The sequence below is a fragment of the Pelophylax lessonae genome (assembly GCF_965119305.1).
Source record: "Pelophylax lessonae genome assembly, chromosome: 10".
In the NCBI taxonomy this organism is placed as follows: domain Eukaryota; kingdom Metazoa; phylum Chordata; class Amphibia; order Anura; family Ranidae; genus Pelophylax; species Pelophylax lessonae.
This window is the reverse complement of record NC_138777.1, coordinates 66,182,659-66,200,136: the sequence shown is the minus strand read 5'-3', so window position 1 is coordinate 66,200,136 and position 17,478 is coordinate 66,182,659. Positions and strand designations below refer to the sequence as shown.

Genomic DNA, 17,478 nt, shown 5'->3' with positions numbered 1-17,478 from the left:
CGACACAGACTATCCCCCAATTTAACTGATCCCCAAAGGTTTTTGATTAAATAGCGGAATAGAAAATATGATCCCAAAAAAGTGTATGTATATCACACGTACACAACCACACTGGGCCCCAATTACTATTGTTTGTACCCCTAAAAGGCTAGATGAGGAGTAGGGGGAGTATGGAACAGGCAGCACCCTCAAACCTTCAGAAGTATGAGATGAACCCCAACAACTTGGAAAGGTGGATCTCTCTCACACGTACCAACACAGACTATCCCCCAATTTAACTGATCCCCAAAGGTTTTTGATTAAATAGCGGAATAGAAAATATGATCCAAAAAAAGTGTATGTATATCACACGTACACAACCACACTAGGCCCCAATTACTATTGTTTGTACCCCTAAAAGGCTAGATGAGGAGTAGGGGGAGTATGGAACAGGCAGCACCCTCAAACCTTCAGAAGTATGAGATGAACCCCAACAACTTGGAAAGGTGGATCTCTCTCACACGTACCGACACAGACTATCCCGCAATTCAATTGATCCTCAAAGGTTTTTATTGAATAGCGGAATAGGAAATATGATCAAAAAAAGTGTATGTATCTCGCACGTACACAACCACACTAGGCCCCAATTACTATTGTTTGTACCCCTAAAAGGCTAGATGAGGAGTAGGGGGAGTATGGAACAGGCAGCACCCTCAAACCTTCAGAAGTATGAGATGAACCCCAACAACTTGGAAAGGTGGATCTCTCTCACACGTACCGACACAGACTATCCCCCAATTTAACTGATCCCCAAAGGTTTTTGATTAAATAGCGGAATAGAAAATATGATCCAAAAAAAGTGTATGTATATCACACGTACACAACCACACTAGGCCCCAATTACTATTGTTTGTACCCCTAAAAGGCTAGGAGTAGGGGGAGTATGGAACAGGCAGCACCCTCAAACCTTCAGAAGTATGAGATGAACCCCAACAACTTGGAAAGGTGGATCTCTCTCACACGTACCAACACAGACTATCCCCCAATTTAACTGATCCCCAAAGGTTTTTGATTAAATAGCGGAATAGAAAATATGATCCCAAAAAAGTGTATGTATATCACACGTACACAACCACACTAGGCCCCAATTACTATTGTTTGTACCCCTAAAAGGCTAGGAGTAGGGGGAGTATGGAACAGGCAGCACCCTCAAACCTTCAGAAGTATGAGATGAACCCCAACAACTTGGAAAGGTGGATCTCTCTCACACGTACCAACACAGACTATCCCCCAATTTAACTGATCCCCAAAGGTTTTTGATTAAATAGCGGAATAGAAAATATGATCCCAAAAAAGTGTATGTATATCACACGTACACAACCACACTAGGCCCCAATTACTATTGTTTGTACCCCTAAAAGGCTAGGAGTAGGGGGAGTATGGAACAGGCAGCACCCTCAAACCTTCAGAAGTATGAGATGAACCCCAACAACTTGGAAAGGTGGATCTCTCTCACACGTACCAACACAGACTATCCCCCAATTTAACTGATCCCCAAAGGTTTTTGATTAAATAGCGGAATAGAAAATATGATCCCAAAAAAGTGTATGTATATCACACGTACACAACCACACTAGGCCCCAATTACTATTGTTTGTACCCCTAAAAGGCTAGGAGTAGGGGGAGTATGGAACAGGCAGCACCCTCAAACCTTCAGAAGTATGAGATGAACCCCAACAACTTGGAAAGGTGGATCTCTCTCACACGTACCAACACAGAATATCCCCCAATTTAACTGATCCCCAAAGGTTTTTGATTAAATAGCGGAATAGAAAATATGATCCCAAAAAAGTGTATGTATATCACACGTACACAACCACACTAGGCCCCAATTACTATTGTTTGTACCCCTAAAAGGCTAGGAGTAGGGGGAGTATGGAACAGGCAGCACCCTCAAACCTTCAGAAGTATGAGATGAACCCCAACAACTTGGAAAGGTGGATCTCTCTCACACGTACCAACACAGACTATCCCCCAATTTAACTGATCCCCAAAGGTTTTTGATTAAATAGCGGAATAGAAAATATGATCCCAAAAAAGTGTATGTATATCACACGTACACAACCACACTAGGCCCCAATTACTATTGTTTGTACCCCTAAAAGGCTAGGAGTAGGGGGAGTATGGAACAGGCAGCACCCTCAAACCTTCAGAAGTATGAGATGAACCCCAACAACTTGGAAAGGTGGATCTCTCTCACACGTACCAACACAGACTATCCCCCAATTTAACTGATCCCCAAAGGTTTTTGATTAAATAGCGGAATAGAAAATATGATCCCAAAAAAGTGTATGTATATCACACGTACACAACCACACTAGGCCCCAATTACTATTGTTTGTACCCCTAAAAGGCTAGGAGTAGGGGGAGTATGGAACAGGCAGCACCCTCAAACCTTCAGAAGTATGAGATGAACCCCAACAACTTGGAAAGGTGGATCTCTCTCACACGTACCAACACAGACTATCCCCCAATTTAACTGATCCCCAAAGGTTTTTGATTAAATAGCGGAATAGAAAATATGATCCCAAAAAAGTGTATGTATATCACACGTACACAACCACACTAGGCCCCAATTACTATTGTTTGTACCCCTAAAAGGCTAGGAGTAGGGGGGAGTATGGAACAGGCAGCACCCTCAAACCTTCAGAAGTATGAGATGAACCCCAACAACTTGGAAAGGTGGATCTCTCTCACACGTACCAACACAGACTATCCCCCAATTTAACTGATCCCCAAAGGTTTTTGATTAAATAGCGGAATAGAAAATATGATCCCAAAAAAGTGTATGTATATCACACGTACACAACCACACTAGGCCCCAATTACTATTGTTTGTACCCCTAAAAGGCTAGGAGTAGGGGGAGTATGGAACAGGCAGCACCCTCAAACCTTCAGAAGTATGAGATGAACCCCAACAACTTGGAAAGGTGGATCTCTCTCACACGTACCAACACAGACTATCCCCCAATTTAACTGATCCCCAAAGGTTTTTGATTAAATAGCGGAATAGAAAATATGATCCCAAAAAAGTGTATGTATATCACACGTACACAACCACACTAGGCCCCAATTACTATTGTTTGTACCCCTAAAAGGCTAGGAGTAGGGGGAGTATGGAACAGGCAGCACCCTCAAACCTTCAGAAGTATGAGATGAACCCCAACAACTTGGAAAGGTGGATCTCTCTCACACGTACCAACACAGACTATCCCCCAATTTAACTGATCCCCAAAGGTTTTTGATTAAATAGCGGAATAGAAAATATGATCCCAAAAAAGTGTATGTATATCACACGTACACAACCACACTAGGCCCCAATTACTATTGTTTGTACCCCTAAAAGGCTAGATGAGGAGTAGGGGGAGTATGGAACAGGCAGCACCCTCAAACCTTCAGAAGTATGAGATTGTGTTCACTGTACCCCACAAAGATTGAGTTCACTGCACCCCACAATGATTGTGTTCACTGCACCCCACAAAGATTGTGTTCACTGCACCTCACAAAGATTGTGTTCACTGTACCCCCCAAAGATTGTGTTCACTGCACCCCACAAAGATTCTGTTCACTGTACCCCACAAAGATTGTGTTCACTGCACCCCAAAAAGATTGTGTTCACTGCACCCCAAAAAGGATGTTGTTCACTGCACCCCAAAAAGGATGTTGTTCACTCCACCCCAAAAAGATTGTGTTCACTGCACCCCACAAAGATTGTGTTCACTGCACCCCAAAAAGATTGTGTTCACTGCACCCCAAAAATGATTTTGTTCACTGCACCCCAAAAAGGATTTTGTTCACTGCACCCCAAAAAGGATGTTGTTCACTCCACCCCAAAAAGATTGTGTTCACTGCACCCCAAAAAGATTGTGTTCACTGCACCCCACAAAGGATTTTGTTCACTGCACCCCAAAAAGATTGTGTTCACTGCACCCCAAAAAGGATGTTGTTCACTGCACCCCAAAAAGGATTTTGTTCACTGCACCCCAAAAAGATTGTGTTCACTGCACCCCACAAAGGATTTTGTTCACTGCACCCCACAAAGATTGTGTTCACTGCACACCAAAAAGGATTGTGTTCACTGCACCCCAAAAAGATTTTGTTCACTGCACCCCAAAAAGATTGTGTTCACTGCAGCCCAAAAAGATTGTGTTCACTGCAGCCCAAAAAGATTGTGTTCACTGCAGCCCAAAAAGATTGTGTTCACTGCAGCCCAAAAAGATTGTGTTCACTGCAGCCCAAAAAGATTGTGTTCACTGCAGCTCACACACAGAAAAATGGATGTGGATCACTGACACCTGCCTATCTCCAATCCCACACCACACAGCAATATCGATTGTAGTTTGTAGAACACAGTTTCCCTAAAATTCAGCAGACTCTGTCCCTAACAGGATTGAGAAGAGATCGTAGATCAGGATTGAGTGCAGACCCCACCCCCCACACAGCAATATCGATTGTAGTTTGTAGAAGACACTGACCCTATAATTCAGCAGACTCTATCCCTAAAATGCCTACAACTCGCCCTGCCTAAACACTCCGACCTGTCCCTCAATTCTATCCGGACACAAATGGTTTTTTCCTGCCTATCTTTCCCTAATCAGCAGCCAGCACGTTGATGTGTGCTCTGTCCCTGAATCTAAGCAGCATAATGACGCCGCTGCGGCTGCCTCGAACTTATAAAGACTTGGTCACATGCTTCAGACGGCCAATCACAGCTACTGAGACATTTGCAGGCATGGCTGGGATGGCTTAAGGCACACCAGTTAAACGATTGTTGATTGGCTGTTGAAAGCCCGCCATGAAAAGAGCGCCAAAGCATGCAAAACCCGGAAATAAAACGACCGAACACGGATTTTTACCCGAACATACAGTAAAGTGTCCGTGTCCGTGTTCGGGTACAAAAAATCCAATTATTCGGTACGAACACGAATAATACAGTCCGTGTTCGCTCAACACTAATCACTAATCCAGATGCCTGCACTACATAGGACATACTTCATTATAAGGTAAGTTACACCAGATGCAATTGAGCATGTTTTTAAACACAATAAATACACATAAATTCATTTTAACGAGCGTAGTTTATACCATTGTGGTGCTTTCATGTGCATTTTAAAATCTTACAGCATGCCGCCTTTTTCACATGTAAATGCCCCAGAAAGATTGTAAATACACACAAACACACCACAAATGGTTAAAAATACAACTATGTAAAAGAAGAGAAAAAAAAAAACATAATTAATTGCTAAAAACTCACTGCAAATGCTATGCAAATGTGACAAAAATTCACCATAAAAGCATACTAAATGCATGTAAACGTGCATGTGGCGCTGCACACTGAAATCAGGGATTGGGGCAAACCGGATGTGGTGTAAACAGAGATTGTGTTTGTGCAGAATAAACAAAGCTTCTGTTATATCATAGCATGACACAGGTAATGTATTTGGTGCACTAAGCTATATGTAGTTTGTGGTGATATGAAGGATGGAATTGTTATAATCATTTTGTAACTGTAAGCCCAAATGATATACAATATATAATGGGTTAAAAGCAAAAGAAATGACAGGAGTCAACATGGAGATAAAAAGAGAGTGGAATAAAATAGAATGATTTTCCGAAGTGTTGTAAAACAAGTCAGAGAGGCACTTACAGATTTCTTTTACACAGGCACACTAAGTATATATGACAATAGGAAACTCTTGCTTCTTGAAATGGACTTCATTTGATTTAATTACACTACTTTACAAGAGCTCAATCCATAAAACTCTGCCCTGCATGACTAGTAAGCTATGATCGCACTGTAGATTTAATGGTATATATAGATTGTGCGGAATGTCTTTTGTACTACTTACATAATTATTGCTCTAAATGTAGGTGTTATGATTAAGAAAGGATGATGTATTTTCCAATATACAAGAAAAAAAAAAAAAGCCATAGGCTTAAATGGCAAAACTCAAGCCTATACGTATTTAAAAATTATATATTTATGTGACCATCTACACCCTACTGTCAGTTAAAAATATAATATAATAATATAGTACAGCAAGAGTGTCAAGGAATGTCATGCAGCATCTTCACTTGCTCTTCTTTCAGCAATATATCTGTGCCCAGTTACTGTTTAATGTCTATTCCCTGTGAAATCCATATTACAATCTCTAGTAGAATTGGTCCCAAAATTCAGATGACCATGAGAGTTGAAGCTACAATATCTCACAAAAGTGAGTATACCCCTCACATTTTTGTAAATATTTTATTATATCTTTTCATGTGACAACACTGAAGAAATCACACTTTGCTACAATGTAAAGTAGTGAGTGTACAGCTTGTATAACAGTGTAAATTTGCAGTCCCCTCAAAAATAACTCAACACACAGTTATTAATGTCTAAATCGCTGGCAAAAAAAAGAGAGTACATTGGGCCCAATTAGCCATTTTCCCTCCCCGGTGTCATGTGACTCGTTAGTGTTACAAGGTCTCAGGTGTGAATGGGGAGCGGGTGTGGTAAATTTGGTGATATATAACAAAAAGTGCAGCGCTATCAAATATGGATTATGAAGAAGATATCGAGGAGAGCAGTCCACAGGTGAAAATTATGGTGAAGCATGCACAAGATATAAACATTCAGTGCTCTTCAATGTGCTGGTAATCCTCCACCCAGTCTCATTAGCCTCTCACCTCACACTTAGCCCCTGTGTCACCAGACGGGCTAGTAAGACAAACTTTATCCAAGGATATCACAAATATAGATCAAATCAGTATTCCTCTTCATCAGAAGATAAGGCTCACAGGTAACAGATCACAGGTCCATAAAGCGGGTCACAGGTCCATAGGAAAACAAAGGTCCGGACATAGTGCATTACCGCAATAAATTACTTTATTGAACATAGCATAAAATCATAAAAATTACCTTGTAAAGCACTATACAAGTGCATGTGATGAGCAGATTGTATTACACACAGCGGTCTCGACCGCAATGGATGGCGGGTGACGTCACCGGCCCCTCCCCCTTCGCACGCGTTACGTCCCACTGCACGGGACTTCCTCAGCTGCAGTGGAGTGGGACGTAACGCGTGCGAAGGGGGAGGGGCCGGTGACGTCACCCGCCATCCATTGCGGTCGAGACCGCTGTGTGTAATACAATCTGCTCATCACATGCACTTGTATAGTGCTTTACAAGGTAATTTTTATGATTTTATGCTATGTTCAATAAAGTAATTTATTGCGGTAATGCACTATGTCCGGACCTTTGTTTTCCTATGGACCTGTGACCCGCTTTATGGACCTGTGATCTGTTACCTGTGAGCCTTATCTTCTGATGAAGAGGAATACTGATTTGATCTATATTTGTGATATCCTTGGATAAAGTTTGTCTTACTAGCCCGTCTGGTGACACAGGGGCTAAGTGTGAGGTGAGAGGCTAATGAGACTGGGTGGAGGATTACCAGCACATTGAAGAGCACTGAATGTTTATATCTTGTGCATGCTTCACCATAATTTTCACCTGTGGACTGCTCTCCTCGATATCTTCTTCATAATCCATATTTGATAGCGCTGCACTTTTTGTTATATATTTGTTATTGGGACTTTTGGTTTATTGATCCTTTAGTGCATAGCAGCTTTCTATTATATTATTTTATACAGTTGCGCTGAATTTTTATCTATTAAAATTTGGTGATATCACTCTCATTTTCTCATACTGGTCACTGGAAGTTCAACATGGCACCTCATGGCAAAGAACTCTCTGAGGATCTGAAAAATGAATTTTTGCTTTACATAAAGATGGCCTAGGCTATAAGAAGATTGCTAAGACTCTAAAACTGAGCTGCAGCATGGTGGCCAAGACCATACAGCGGTTTAACAGGACAGGTTCCACTCAGAGCAAGCCTCGCCATGGCCAACCAAAGAAGTTGGGTGCACATGCTCAGCATCATATCCAGAGGCTGTCTTTGGGAAATAGATGTATGAGTGCTGCCAGCATTGCTGCAGAGGTTGAAGGGGTGGGGGGGGGCAGCCTGTCAGTGCTCAGACCATACACCACACACTGCATCATATTATTCTACATGGCTGTCATCCCAGAAGGAAGCCTCTTATAAAGATGATGCACAAGAAAGCCCACAAACAGTTTACTGAAGACAAGCAGACTAAGGACATGGATTACTGGAACCATGTCCTGTGGTCTTATGAGACCAAGATAGACTTATTTGGTTTAGATGGCGTCAAGCATGTGTGGTGGCACCCAGGTGAGGAGTACAAAGTGTATCTTGCCTACAGTCAAGCATGGTGGTGGGAGTGTCATGGTCTGGGGCTGCATAAGTGCTGTCAACACTGGGGAGCTACAGTTCATTGAAGGAACAATGAATGCCAACATGTACTGTGACATACTGAAGCAGAGCATGACCCCCCCATTTGGAGACTGGGCCCCAGGGCAGTATTCCAACAGGATAACGACCCCAAACACACCTCTAAGATGACCACTGCCTTGCTAAAGAAGCTTAGGGTAAATGTGATGGACTGGCCAAGCATGTCTCCAGACCTAAACCCTATTGAGCATCTGTGGGACATCCTCAAACAGAAGGTGGAGGAGCTCAAGGTCTCTAACATCCACCAACTCTGTGATGTTGTCATGGAGGAGTGGAAGAGGACTCCAGTGGCAACCTGTGAAGCTCTGGTGAACTCCATGCCCAAGAGGGTTAAGGCAGTGCTGGAAATAATGGTGGCCACACAAAATAATGACACTTTGGGCCCAAATTGGGGAGTACTCACTTTTGTTGCCAGTGGTTTAGACATTAATGGCTGTGTGTTGAGTTATTTTGAGGGGACAGCAAATTTACACTGTTATACAAGCGGTACACTCACTACTTTACATTGTAGCAAAGTGTCATTTCTTCAGTGTTGTCACATGAAAAGATAAAATAAAAAATTTACAAATATGTGAAGGGTGTACTCTCTTTTGTGAGATACTGCATTTTCATTATGCCATGAGCCAAATGTGAATTTAGTTATTATTTTTGGCAATTAAAATTCTCAAAAGCACTTTGAGAGAAAGAGACCAACGTCTGCTCCAAACGTTGTTTCTGTCTTATATCTTCTGCTTTTGCTTGGGTACCCTACCTTTTAGAAATACAAATAATGCTAGTCTCTAATTTGCTAATCCACAAGATGACCAATGTCTGTCTTAATGGGACTACTACTCTGTAATCTTCTGTCCAAGTTCCTGCAGGCACCAAGATACACACTTACAAAGTATCTAAATTCATATAAACAATTTATAATTGCAACTTAGGTAACTGTATTCATTTTCACTTTTCAGTCTAAGAATATTTTAGCCAAGGAAAATATGTTTCTTATACACAGGCTTACCAGGTCAAAATAAAAACAAACGTCACAACAAAAGAAAATGCAACAATAGGATAACAGCACTGATAAGCTTCAATAAAAGGCTTTTTTGTTTTGGGTTTAGATACACTTAAAGTGGTTAAGTAGAGCCTGGGCTAGTAGCTTCATATGATAGATATTGAAATTATAAGTGTGTAAGCTTGCAAAAAGCTTGCAAAAATCAGCTCTGTAATAAATGGAAGCACACTATTGCCTATCATGTGGCACATGTTGAGTGGATCATTTTAAACCAGGCTTGATATATACGCAATGATATAGAGGCCACATGACATTTATGGACATCTGTAATTGACTCACTATTCTTTACAGGTTGATCATTTTATATCAGGTCTGCCTTTTAGGTGACTTCTTGCTGATTTCTTATTATTAGGAGTAGTGGTTTCTGATTGGTGGTGTGTGTATTAAAATGGCACAACCCCTATTTGTGTGTATGTATACAGGGATTAGAACCTCTATCAAGTATTTTTGTTGTGCTGTTTGTGTTTGTGTTTAGGGGATCCAGTGATGGGAAATCCAAAATTTTACACTAGAGTAAGCAATGAGGAAAACGTTTTCATTGGGGAGACCGGATAAAACACAGTGGACCAACACCAGCAGATGACATGGCTCCCCAAATCATCACCAACTGTAGAATCTTCCCACTGGACCTTACGCAACTTGGGTTATTTACCTCTCCACTCTTCCTCCAGACTCTGGGACCTTGATTTCCAAATAAAATGCAACATTTTTTACAGTCAGGGATGATTTGGGGAGCCATGTCATCTGCTGGTGTTGGACCACTGTTTTTTATCATGTCCAAACTCAACGCAGCCCTCTAGCAGGAAATTCTAGAGCACTTCATGCTTCCCTCTGCTGACCAGCTTTATGGAGATGCTGATTTAACCACTTGCCTACTGTGCACTTAAACACCCTTCCCATCCAGGCCAATTTTCAGCTTTCAGCGCTGTCACACTTTGACTGACAATTGCGCGGTCATGCTACACTGTACCCATATGAAATTTTTATCATTTATTTCACACAAATAGAGCTTTCTTTTGGTGGTATTTAATCATCTCTGGGTTTTTATTTTTTACAAAAAAAAAGAATAAAAACAGAAAATTTTGAAAAAAAAAAAAAGTTTTTCTTATTTTCTGCAAGTAAATTTTGAAAATAAATTTTTTCTCCTTCACTGATGTGCGCTGATGAGGCAGCACTGATGGGCACTGATAGGCTGCACTGATGGGCACTGATGAGGTGGCACTTATGGGCACTGATGAGGTGGCACTTATGGGCACTGATGAGGAGGTACTAATATGCCGCAATGATGAGCACTGATAGGCGGCATTGATAGGTGGCACTGATAGGTGGCACTGATAGGCGGCACTTATGAGCACTGATAGACGGCACTGCTGGGCACTGAGAGGTGGCACTGCTGGGCACTGAGAGGTGGCACTGCTGGGCACTGAGAGGCGGCACTGACGGGCGGCACTGACGGGCACTAAGAGGTGGCACTGATGGACACTGGCGGATGGCACTGATGGACACTGACGGGTGGCACTGATGAGCACTGATGGGCGGCACTGATGAGCACTGATGGGCAGCACCATCAGTGCCCACACTCAGTGCCCATAGTGCTGCCAGTCAGTGCCTAGATGAGCAGGCACTGATGGGCACTGACTGGTAGCACTATGGGCACTGATTGTGGGCATTGATGGGGGGCACTGTGGGCACTGTTGGGGGCAATTTGTGTATGTTTTTTTACCTTTTAGTAATCAGGACACTGGTGATCAGTGCCCTGATTACATGTCTCTGTGTCCCCGGTGGCTGACGGCTCCCCCTCCTTCCTCACACTGCAGGCTCTGTGTGTAAATATATGAGATCATCTCTCATTGGATGGTCCGATCACGTGGTGAATGGCCGCTGTGATTGGCCATTCACCATGATCTGTGATCGGCTGTGTCCAAGGGACGCGCCCGACACAGATTCTCCCCGATGCGCGCTCGCGGGAGCGCACAGGGGGCGTGTCGCGTGTCACTGGGAGGCCGTTTAAAAATGGCCTCCCGAAAATTCGAGTCCGCGCTGCAGCCGTATTTAGGCTGTAGCGCGGATGTGAGGAAGTTAATTTTCCAGCAGGACTTGGCACCTACCCACACTGCCAAAACTACCAATACCTGGTCACATGATCATGGTTATCACTGTGTTTGATTGGCCAGCAAACTCGCCTGACCTAAACCCCACAGAGAATCTGTGGGGTATTGTCAAGAGGAAGATGAGAGACACCAGACCCAACAATGCAGAGGAGCTGAAGGCCGCTATCAAAGCAACCTGAGCTTCCATAACACCTCAGCAGTGCCACAGGCTGATCGCCTCCGTGCCACGCCGCATTGAGGCAGTAATTGCTGCAAAAGGGGCCCAAACCAAGTACTGAGTGCATATGCATGCTTATACTTTTCAGAGGTCTGATATTGTTCTATGTACACTCCTTGTTTTATTGATTGCATGTACTATTCTAATTTACTGAGATTGTGGATTTTGGGTTTTCATGAGCTGTAAGCCATAATCATCAAAATTATGACAAATCACGGCTTGAACTATCTTGCTTTGCATGTAATGAGTCTATCTCATATATTAGTTTCCCCTTTTAAGTTGCATTACTGAAATAAATTAACTTTTGCACGATATTCTAATTTTTCGAGTTTCACCTGTATATCTAGGAGGAGAATTTCACCATGAAGAGATTTTCTCTGGCTTCCTGTTAAATCTCGAGGGCAGAAAATTAAAAGAAAATCTTCCCAATGAGACACAGACATAAATAATACCAAGACAGGTTTTTATATAAAATTGTATCACCAGGCAAAACATTTTAGTTTTTTGGTTACATGAAGAAGGCTTGGACTTTCTTCCAAGTTTTTATTACAGCACGTGTCCCCATTGGGGAGATTTACCATTCTATTTGTACTTGTGACCATTTTCCCCTAGATAAAAAGTGAGTGGAAATCCAAAATTTTAGAGTTCTCCCCTGAACAAGAGGAATCTTCCAATGGGGGGTGGGGCATTTGTTTTAGGGGAGTATCCCCCACACTTTAGAAGTGTTCTTTTACATTTATTTTGTATCTCTGGGTCAAGAAGCAAAGAGAAATTTACCAAATGGTATGCAACAGCAAAATATAAAATGACAGGGGTTTTAACCCTTCCCTACTCCATTCACATTTTTTAAACATTTTTGCCTATGTATACACTTTAAAGCCTAAGTTTACCTCATCCACATAAGAGACATTACTTACCATCATCCTGATGTGTCCCTTGTGCATCTGTCTTCTAGTTCTGTAGAGATATTTCATACTCTGATGCCTCCTCTCACCCCCCAAGCTGCCATATTCGTCCAGTGTGGTGAATGGTAGTTTGTGGAACTAAGAAGCAGTCATTGGCTCTCATGAAACAGGATCTATGAATGGGGGACGGGTGAATACTTGATAGGTCTGCCCCTCTATTCATAGATCACTTTTTATACATAGAAGCTGTAATAATGAACTCTATGAATGGAAGAGCTGGGCAGAAAAGTGTGGTCATAGTCTGAAGCTCTAGATGAGAGCCTGTGACAGCTACCCAGTTCTTTAAATCCCTGCATCACTGCAAGATTATGGCGGTGGTGTTGGGGATGCAGGTAGGTGTCAGAGGATGAAAGATTTCTATTGAACTAGAAGACAAGGGATCCATTACACTGAAGGTAAATAACATCCCTTCTGATTTATATATTGTTTTAATTTTATAGGCAAACTTATGCTTTAATGAAAGTTTCAAAATATTAAATATTACTTTTGAAATTAACATTACATCTTCAAGTTTATCCAAGATTTCAATGTTTGGGTTTACGTGGACTTTAAGTGAAAAACCAAGAAAAAAGTTTAGATTTTAAGCCATTTTATTATTCATTTTATTATTCTGCTATGCAATAGGAACATACAGTATAAATCTATATGTAAAAATGTTTATGCATCCAACTGTTTTACCTTGAGCTACATTAAGGTGACCCATTTCAACTTGTAAATGTGTGACCTGCAAAGTGGAAATTCAAATAACTAATTTACAGGCACTGTCGGAGTCAGTGTGTCATTGCTTTGCCTCATACATACAAATTATTAAATATTCTAGAGTAATTGATTCTTCAATTAATCACTATGGCTGTTATTCCTCACTCCCGCAATGACAAAAACATTTTGGGAGATCCTATTAATGTTCTGTTGATATGGCTCATTAAATTGAATCCTCTATTGGTTGCTTTATAACTGTTCGCTCACATTATGCTTTTCACAAGTTTACAACTCTGTGTGTGTTCATTCCTCATCACTAGGCATCTAATGAAGAGACATATGGTATTAAAAGCTTAGTTTAACAGCCTCAAAGTTCAGTTTATGGTTGAGAAGCAAGATATGTTTCCTTCTATTCTTTCTATACACAGGCTGGAGTTTTCAGAATTCCTTTGTAATAGGCTGGAGTTGGAACATGTCTTTTTGTTGTCGGACACAAAGGCACATTGGGGAGATTCTCTGGTAGGTCTGGGAATTCATCTTTGTGTAATGAAAGTTAGTGTGCACTGATCAAAGGGATCTCTGGTACTAGGTGCCCATTTTTGGCAGTGAGAGATAGAAGTATGTGGGCAGCTGTAACGAAAACCTGTTGATGTAAGCACGAGGAATCACATTTTTTAGGTGAAACAGACAGTTCTTGCCAATCTTGAAGGCCTTCTTTAAAGTGGACCTTCTCTTTAATTTTTTGGTTTATATAATACGGTTCCCTTATTATTTCTTCCACACATTTTTTTTTTCAATAACGAAACTGTCACATCTGCCTATCTAAACAAAAATACAAAAATACCAAATTTGCTTTTTTTTTTTTTTTTTTTTCAATAAAGAAGCTGGCACATCTGCCTTCCTAAACAAAAAAACAAAAATATCAAATTAGTTGCGCTAAAATAATGAAATTTGTGTATACATGACAGTCACAAATAGCTGTTATTGCAGTAAATAAAACAGCGGTGAATAAAACACCCGTGATAGTCCAAATGATTGTTAAATCTTCAGAGTAAACTTGGTTAGGAGCTGCCTTCCTCACATAGGCAAGAATATCTCCAGCCTTCTGGGTTACCCACATCACACATTTTGGGAGTCTTCAGGGCAATCTATAACAGATGTACATGCACAAGGGGGACAGCTGCAAGAGATAGCTGGCTGGGCCGGTTGTACAGAGAGCTTGTCCTATGATAAATTACAAAAAGAAGATGTCAGCATGGGACAGGACATATAGGAAGTGTCACGTACCTGGTTGGTGAGCCTGATGTGCAGAGGAAGGCCTCTCGTACAGCTCCGGGCCACTGGAGGTGAGACAGTAGCCGCTAGAGCACGGTGGGGTAAGAGCGCCTATAATCAGTCCAGTAGTCTGTGCAGGTAGTAGCTGGAAGGAAGCCAGAAGTAGCTGACAGCAGGCAGATGAGATGGCTGGCAGGATAGCTGGAAGCGGGCAGACTGGCTTGGCTTGGCCGATGATAGACTGATAGGATGAACAGCAGGAAGTAGGCACCAGAAGATGCAGAGCTGGACTGAGGGAGCTGTAGCAAGCTGGAAGCAGGGTCAGACGAACTGGGTCGGTAACAGACGGACAGATCAGGCATATACAGCAGACAGAAGCGTAGTTGGGTCACAGGCAGAGTCAGCAACAGATGCAGGATCAACAAGTGCAGCAGGCAGAGACAGAATCCGAGGTGAAGCCAAGGGTCAGGAAGAGTAGCAGACAGGAATGGTCGGAGGCAAGCCGGGTCAAGATCAGAGGTCAAATGCAGGAAATAGAAATGCAGGTACATGCTGTAGACCAGACAGCAATTAGCCAGTGCTTAAGCTCTGTTTAAATAGGCTGTTTGGCGCCAGATACGCGTTCGCGCATGCATGTGTGCATGTTGCCGCATGCGCATATGTGTGCGCCTGGAAACAGTATCTGTACCATGGCAAAGCCTTTCTTGATAGGAAGAGTGTGGTGCAAGAGAATAGATATACTGGGTTTATGCAGCAAAGAAAAAAGGCAAGAAGTACATGGCACATTAACTGTATTTTTGTGAGGGAGAGTGAAGTTCCTCTTTAAGCGCATTAAGTGATTTTGTTGCATAAGTGGCTAAAAAGGATGCAGACCAATCCATGAGGGGAAAAACATCAACTCTTGTAGGCAGCTTGTAAGAGAAGAATCAGTGACACCCTCTAAAGGTAGAGAGTGAAAATTATTCTGTGCCATTTCACCAGTATTTATTTTATCTAGGGATAGGAAGCAATGTGTAACAGACCCATCTGAAGCTGCATAAAAGGAGGGATAAGCAAAGAACATATGAAGCCTTCTCACACTATTGAAAACATTGGCCCTGAAGTTTTGCAATTAAAGCAACCCCTAACTTTGCAATATTTACAGAAACCTCTGCCAAATATGAACTATTAGAACTAACCAATGCAAAGGGGGCAGAGACAAGAGGTGCCTCCGAAGAAGGGAGTACCTGCACTTACTCTCTCAGAAAAAAAGCCCTAATTATTATATAATGTTTTGGAGAAAACTATGCTGCAATCATTCATGGCAAAGAAGACAGTTTAAGATTTTACTGTTCCATTACTTAGGGACTTCAGAGGGGTGACATCTAGCATACTTCATGCTTTATATAGGATACCAGATTATGAATATCTTCAATTTCACATGTTTATCATTCTGAGGTGCTAAATGACAGCTGAGCCTTTCGCATGTCATATTTTCTGTAATTTAATCTTTTGGGGCTGCCATGGTAACAAGCAAATAGTGAGTAGGTATCTAGCACTACAGTATGCCATGACTGTGACTCTAAAATAAACTAACTACATCCAATATTATGTTTAAAGGGCCACAGCTGGACTCAACACAACTCTTACCAGACAGGCACACACCACTTCATAGGGTTACATTCACATGGGCATTTTGCCCAAGTACGAATAGCAGCGGCAGGAATCTACTGATTCATGCTGCTGTTTATGACAGGTGTGAGTGACTAGTTGTATCCACATAGCCCATACACTTCAATGACAGGTTGTGTTTGGCCACAGCTAAGGCTGTTCGAACAAAGAATTTCCAACAGCAATCCCTGCACGTAATCACTTGCTGTGAATTACTGTGAATGTCAACTTGTCATTGAAGTGTAGTGTAGACTAGGTGTATGAGTTGTATTAGGTTTTACAGTTAACTCACATCTGAAGGGGCCAAGGGAATGGGGAACCACTGACTAAATGGTCCCATGGGGCCCATATTTGTAAGATTTCATCCATCCTATCGCAGAGTTTGGCTGTCAAATCTTCCAACTTTTCAACCCCCCGTAATATTGTAGGTCAGGGCCATGTGCTGAAAATATCCTGAAGTTATTGGATATGTCATGAAAAGGGAGATAATGGATTGAGTTGAAGGGAATTTCACACCCAAGGTTTGTTGTAACAAGTTGGCAACCCTTTTTCTAATAACCCTTTATCAGGGGGCACAGCTAGAAAAAGGGATAAAGCCTGCCATCCAATTGCCCACACTACCATAATTCCTTCTGGACTAAGAAGATTTAAGAATGCAATACCTCTCGGGTTCTGTTCAAGAACATTTTTATATAGTTTCATTATGGGTTATACATATAGAAGATGCATTTTCTCAAATCCTATCCAACAAGGGATCTACAAGCAGGAGAAGCACTTTAAGCATTGTGGAATAATTCATCTTCAAATTTTACAACAAAAGCACTGAAATGAAAGCAATAGGCCAGCCTTATATTGTAAACACAACAGGTGTTTCTAAGCTGCTACACACTAACTTTAGAGTCTTTGGAAATGTTTGAGGGTGAATTACTCAACAGAAGATGCAGCTACAGAGGTTAGTGATGGCTTGTTATAAAATTTCTTAATACATTATGTTAATATTTTAATGTCTAAAGTATGGGCAAGAGGGCCACTAAAGTCAACAGCAAGGATGTAGTGCAAGTACCTTCGTGCCTGTGTATCTGGCAACATTTATGCCTCTCAGAAGGCAGAT

The 17,478-nt window shown here is 41.8% G+C and overlaps 1 protein-coding gene across 1 annotated transcript in view; it reads left to right on the top strand.

Moving 5' to 3' along the window:
• The window catches only part of LUZP2 (leucine zipper protein 2), a 950,181-nt gene that overhangs the window by 634,389 nt on the left and 298,314 nt on the right, over positions 1-17,478 (top strand). The window lies entirely within an intron of this gene.